The following is a 6,000-nucleotide window of genomic DNA, read 5'->3' as shown; positions in this document are numbered from 1 at the left end:
GCGCCTCCCCCATTTCCACATCCACCCAATGTGGTGCATGATCAGAGATCGCAATGGCCGAGTACTCAGCTTCCCGTACCCTCGGGATCAGCCCCCTGCTCAACACGAAGAAATCGATTCTGGAGTACACTCTATGGACGTGGGAGAAAAAGGAATACTCCCTCGCCCTCGGCCTACCAAACCTCCATGGGTCTACTCCTCCCATCTGCTCCATGTACCCCCTCAGCACTTCTGCCGCTGCCGGCCTCCTATTGGTCCTTGAGCTCGATCTGTCTAGCCCGGGGTCCAGCACTGTGTTAAAGTCCCCCCCCATGATCAAGCCCCCTGCCTCCAGTCCCGGAATGAGGCCCAATAGGCGCCTCATAAAACCCGCGTCATCCCAGTTCGGGGCATATACGTTGACCATCACCACTTTCTCCCCCTGCAGCTTACCCTTCACCATCACATACCTACCCTCCTCCGCCACGAACGACACCCTCTTTCCCACCAGAATCGCCACCCCCCGGTTCTTTGCGTCCAATCCAGAGTGGAACACCTGTCCCACCCACCCCCTTCTCAGGCGAACCTGGTCCACTACCTTCAAATGGGTCTCCTGTAACATTGCTACATCAGCCTTCAGTCCCTTCAGGTGTGAGAATACCCTTGATCTCTTGACCGGCCCATTCAGCCCCTCACGTTCCAAGTGATCAGCCGGGTCGCGGGACGAACCGCCCCCTTCCCCTGCCGATTAGCCATGTCCTGTTCCCTGCTCGCCCCGGGTCGACCCGCCCCTTCTGACCCGCTCCCCATGGCGATGGCCCCCTCCCCCCACCCCTCCAGTCCTCCACTTCCCGTTCCTGGTCTTTCCAGCAGCAACCCGGTGTCCCTCCCTAACCCCCCCCCCCCCCCCCCCCCCCCCCCCCCCAGGCTAGGACCCCTCCGAGCCGCGATGTACCCTCCATCGTACTCCCGTAAGTCAGCTGGTTTACGCTGACCCGGCAGCTCCTGCCACACTCCGACTCCTCCCGGCTCGGGGGGGGGGGGCCTCCCCCCCCTTGCCACTCCTCCCTGGCCCCGCTCCAACGCGGGAAACGTCGCCATTGCTAGCCACGCCCCGCGCTCCTCCCCTCCCCCCTCCTCTGCCCCGCGCGCGGGAAAACAGAGGAAAGCCCGCGCTTTCGCCCTGCCACACCCCACCCCGCCATCTTCAGTTCGATAAATTATTGTTGTCCACAAAACTGTTCAACGAAGCTGTATCGCAGTTTCACAGAAAGGAGCTCTGCTAGAATGAGTTAATTGACAGTTGTAGTTTCGCGTGAGAGCTGGCAAAGTTACAAATGCACAGTTCAACAATAAACACAGAGGCAGGAAGAAATGGGCCATGATTACCTGCAAACGAAGAGAGATTATGAAGCAGCAGAAATCTGGCCGGTGTTGAGCCAGCTTTTATTGCTCACACAAACAAAATTATCTCCCAGACTGGTTCCAAACCTTGGGTGTGATGACAAGAAAACTTCTAACTGAAATTATTCAGTCCATTGAGGTCACAGGAGCTGAATAAAACAGAAGAAGCTCAAAGGCAGTGCCACTCTCTGAGGAATTGTGGAAATGTTGCTGGGAGGTTAAGTGAGCTGAATATAAGCTACTTGCATGTTTCTGAGCCTGTGCTCGGTGTATTGGGAGGTTTTCTCCTGGTTGGAGTGTCCCCGGGATGGGCAGTAACCAGCAGATTGAAGCTGCAGTCTCCACGTTCTGCTGGCAGCGAGTGAATGGAGAGTTTGGGTAAAATCCGGCTGCTTGCCCCTCTCTCACCCACTGTGGAGCCGGGCAAGAATTAATCTCCTTCAAACCTCCTGGAAGTGTAAATTTCACAAGGCTGTGAGATGACGTATTTTGCTAATGTTTAACAACAAATTGGAACGAGGAAGCTTTGCCTCATAGTTACAGATGAGTACGTTTTAATGTTCTGCACAGTATGAAACAGGGGAGTTTGTGTGTGTTCAGCAAACGCGATAGTTTCACTTAGGTAAAAAATCAACCAAAATTGGGAACTATTCAAATTTTGATCAAAACGTAATTGCGAAAAACAATGTATTTAACAAATGAAATGAGTTCTTATTAATTACTGATAATGTCCGCCGGATGTTGCGTTGTAAGTTTCACAGGAGCCACAGTGTGAAGGTTGGTGGGTTTTGTAAATTGGAAGTGACACATGAGCAGCTTGTTGGGCTGTTTCGTCTCACTGTCGATTTCATGTTCCAGCAAACGGCAATCGGTGTTGTGATTGGCTGAAGATGTCACTTATGTTCATTCTAAACATGGAAGTTTGTATATTTCTAATGAAAACTCGGACATGAATATAAAAGGTGAATGATATAGTGTCAGGCGGTATAACTTTTGTGTGTCAGTTTCCCTGGTGGTCTAGTGGTTAGGATTCGGCGCTTTCACCGCCGTGGCCCGGGTTCGATTCCCGGTCAGGGAATGATAAATTATTGTTGTCCACAAAACTGTTCAACGAAGCTGTATCGCAGTTTCACAGAAAGGAGCTCTGCTAGAATGAGTTAATTGACAGTTGTAGTTTTGCGTGAGAGCTGGCAAAGTTACAAATGCACAGGTCAACAATAAACACAGAGGCAGGAAGAAATGGGCCGTGATTACCTGCAAACGAAGAGAGATTATGAAGCAGCAGAAATCTGGCCGGTGTTGAGCCAGCTTTTATTGCTCACACAAACAAAATTATCTCCCAGACTGGTTCCAAACCTTGGGTGTGATGACAAGAAAACTTCTAACTGAAATTATTCAGTCCATTGAGGTCACAGGAGCTGAATAAAACAGAAGAAGCTCAAAGGCAGTGCCACTCTCTGAGGAATTGTGGAAATGTTGCTGGGAGGTTAAGTGAGCTGAATATAAGCTACCTGCATGTTTCTGAGCCTGTGCTCGGTGTATTGGGAGGTTTGCTCCTGGTTGGAGTGTCCCCGGGATGGGCAGTAACCAGCAGATTGAAGCTGCAGTCTCCACGTTCTGCTGGCAGCGAGTGAATGGAGAGTTTGGGTAAAATCCAGCTGCTTGCCCCTCTCTCACCCACTGTGGAGCCGGGCAAGAATTAATCTCATTCAAACCTCCTGGAAGTGTAAATTTCACAAGGCTGTGAGATGACGTATTGTGCTAATGTTTAACAACAAATTGGAACGAGGAAGCTTTGCCTCATAGTTACAGATGAGTACGTTTTAATGTTCTGCACAGTATGAAACAGGGGAGTTTGTGTGTGTTCAGCAAACGCGATAGTTTCACTTAGGTAAAAAATCAACCAAAATTGGGAACTATTCAAATTTTGATCAAAACGTAATTGCGAAAAACAATGTATTTAACAATTGAAATGAGTTCTTATTAATTACTGATGAATGTCCGCCGGATGTTGCGTTGTAAGTTTCACAGGAGCCACAGTGAGAAGGTTGGTGGGTTTTGTAAATTGGAAGTGACACATGAGCAGCTTGTTGGGCTGTTTCGTCTCACTGTCGATTTCATGTTCCAGCAAACGGCAATCGGTGTTGTGATTGGCTGAAGATGTCACTTATGTTCATTCTAAACATGGAAGTTTGTATATTTCTAATGAAAACTCGGACATGAATATAAAAGGTGAATGATATAGTGTCAGGCGGTATAAATTTTCTGTGTCAGTTTCCCTGGTGGTCTAGTGGTTAGGATTCGGCGCTTTCACCGCCGTGGCCCGGGTTCAATTCCCGGTCAGGGAATGATAAATTATTGTTGTCCACAAAACTGTTCAACGAAGCTGTATCGCAGTTTCACAGAAAGGAGCTCTGCTAGAATGAGTTAATTGACAGTTGTAGTTTCGCGTGAGAGCTGGCAAAGTTACAAATGCACAGTTCAACAATAAACACAGAGGCAGGAAGAAATGGGCCGTGATTACCTGCAAACGAAGAGAGATTATGAAGCAGCAGAAATCTGGCCGGTGTTGAGCCAGCTTTTATTGCTCACACAAACAAAATTATCTCCCAGACTGGTTCCAAACCTTGGGTGTGATGACAAGAAAACTTCTAACTGAAATTATTCAGTCCATTGAGGTCACAGGAGCTGAATAAAACAGAAGAAGCTCAAAGGCAGTGCCACTCTCTGAGGAATTGTGGAAATGTTGCTGGGAGGTTAAGTGAGCTGAATATAAGCTACCTGCATGTTTCTGAGCCTGTGCTCGGTGTATTGGGAGGTTTGCTCCTGGTTGGAGTGTCCCCGGGATGGGCAGTAACCAGCAGATTGAAGCTGCAGTCTCCACGTTCTGCTGGCAGCGAGTGAATGGAGAGTTTGGGTAAAATCCAGCTGCTTGCCCCTCTCTCACCCACTGTGGAGCCGGGCAAGAATTAATCTCATTCAAACCTCCTGGAAGTGTAAATTTCACAAGGCTGTGAGATGACGTATTGTGCTAATGTTTAACAACAAATTGGAACGAGGAAGCTTTGCCTCATAGTTACAGATGAGTACGTTTTAATGTTCTGCACAGTATGAAACAGGGGAGTTTGTGTGTGTTCAGCAAACGCGATAGTTTCACTTAGGTAAAAAATCAACCAAAATTGGGAACTATTCAAATTTTGATCAAAACGTAATTGCGAAAAACAATGTATTTAACAATTGAAATTAGTTCTTACTAATTACTGATAATGTCCGCCGGATGTTGCGTTGTAAGTTTCACAGGAGCCACAGTGAGAAGGTTGGTGGGTTTTGTAAGTTGGAAGTGACACATGAGCAGCTTGTTGGGCTGTTTCGTCTCACTGTCGATTTCATGTTCCAGCAAACGGCAATCGGTGTTGTGATTGGCTGAAGATGTCACTTATGTTCATTCTAAACATGGAAGTTTGTATATTTCTAATGAAATCTCGGACATGAATATAAAAGGTGAATGATATAGTGTCAGGCGGTATAAATTTTCTGTGTCAGTTTCCCTGGTGGTCTAGTGGTTAGGATTCGGCGCTTTCACCGCCGTGGTCCGGGTTCGATTCCCGGTCAGGGAATGATAAATTATTGTTGTCCACAAAACTGTTCAACGAAGCTGTATCGCAGTTTCACAGAAAGGAGCTCTGCTAGAATGAGTTAATTGACAGTTGTAGTTTCGCGTGAGAGCTGGCCAAGTTACAAATGCACAGGTCAACAATAAACACAGAGGCAGGAAGAAATGGGCCGTGATTGGCTGCAAACGAAGAGAGATTATGAAGCAGCAGAAATCTGGCCGGTGTTGAGCCAGCTTTTATTGCTCACACAAACAAAATTATCTCCCAGACTGGTTCCAAACCTTGGGTGTGATGACAAGAAAACTTCTAACTGAAATTATTCAGTCCATTGAGGTCACAGGAGCTGAATAAAACAGAAGAAGCTCAAAGGTAGTGCCACTCTCTGAGAAATTGTGGAAATGTTGCTGGGAGGTTAAGTGAGCTGAATATAAGCTACCTGCATGTTTCTGAGCCTGTGCTCGGTGTATTGGGAGGTTTTCTCCTGGTTGGAGTGTCCCCGGGATGGGCAGTAACCAGCAGATTGAAGCTGCAGTCTCCACGTTCTGCTGGCAGCGAGTGAATGGAGAGTTTGGGTAAAATCCGGCTGCTTGCCCCTCTCTCACCCACTGTGGAGCCGGGCAAGAATTAATCTCATTCAAACCTCCTGGAAGTGTAAATTTCACAAGGCTGTGAGATGACGTATTTTGCTAATGTTTAACAACAAATTGGAACGAGGAAGCTTTGCCTCATAGTTACAGATGAGTACGTTTTAATGTTCTGCACAGTATGAAACAGGGGAGTTTGTGTGTGTTCAGCAAACGCGATAGTTTCACTTAGGTAAAAAATCAACCAAAATTGGGAACTGTTCAAATTTTGATCAAAACGTAATTGCGAAAAACAATGTATTTAACAAATGAAATGAGTTCTTATTAATTACTGATAATGTTCGCCGGATGTTGCGTTGTAAGTTTCACAGGAGCCACAGTGTGAAGGTTGGTGGGTTTTGTAAATTGGAAGTGACACA

General features: G+C 47.0%; 3 non-coding genes across 3 annotated transcripts; all 3 read left to right on the top strand.

The window, feature by feature from the left end:
* The first annotated feature begins 2,389 nt into the window (after positions 1-2,389).
* On the top strand, positions 2,390-2,461 carry trnae-uuc. The gene has a single exon. It is a non-coding gene; the product is annotated as a tRNA-Glu (tRNA).
* A 1,198-nt stretch (positions 2,462-3,659) lies between these two features.
* On the top strand, positions 3,660-3,731 carry trnae-uuc. The gene has a single exon. It is a non-coding gene; the product is annotated as a tRNA-Glu (tRNA).
* A 1,197-nt stretch (positions 3,732-4,928) lies between these two features.
* On the top strand, positions 4,929-5,000 carry trnae-uuc. The gene has a single exon. It is a non-coding gene; the product is annotated as a tRNA-Glu (tRNA).
* Positions 5,001-6,000: the final 1,000 nt, after the last annotated feature.

Source organism: Scyliorhinus canicula, chromosome 17 (genome assembly GCF_902713615.1).
Source record: "Scyliorhinus canicula chromosome 17, sScyCan1.1, whole genome shotgun sequence".
NCBI lineage: Eukaryota > Metazoa > Chordata > Chondrichthyes > Carcharhiniformes > Scyliorhinidae > Scyliorhinus > Scyliorhinus canicula.
Note: the sequence above shows the minus strand (reverse complement) of the source record. Positions and strands in the feature narration are given on the sequence as shown.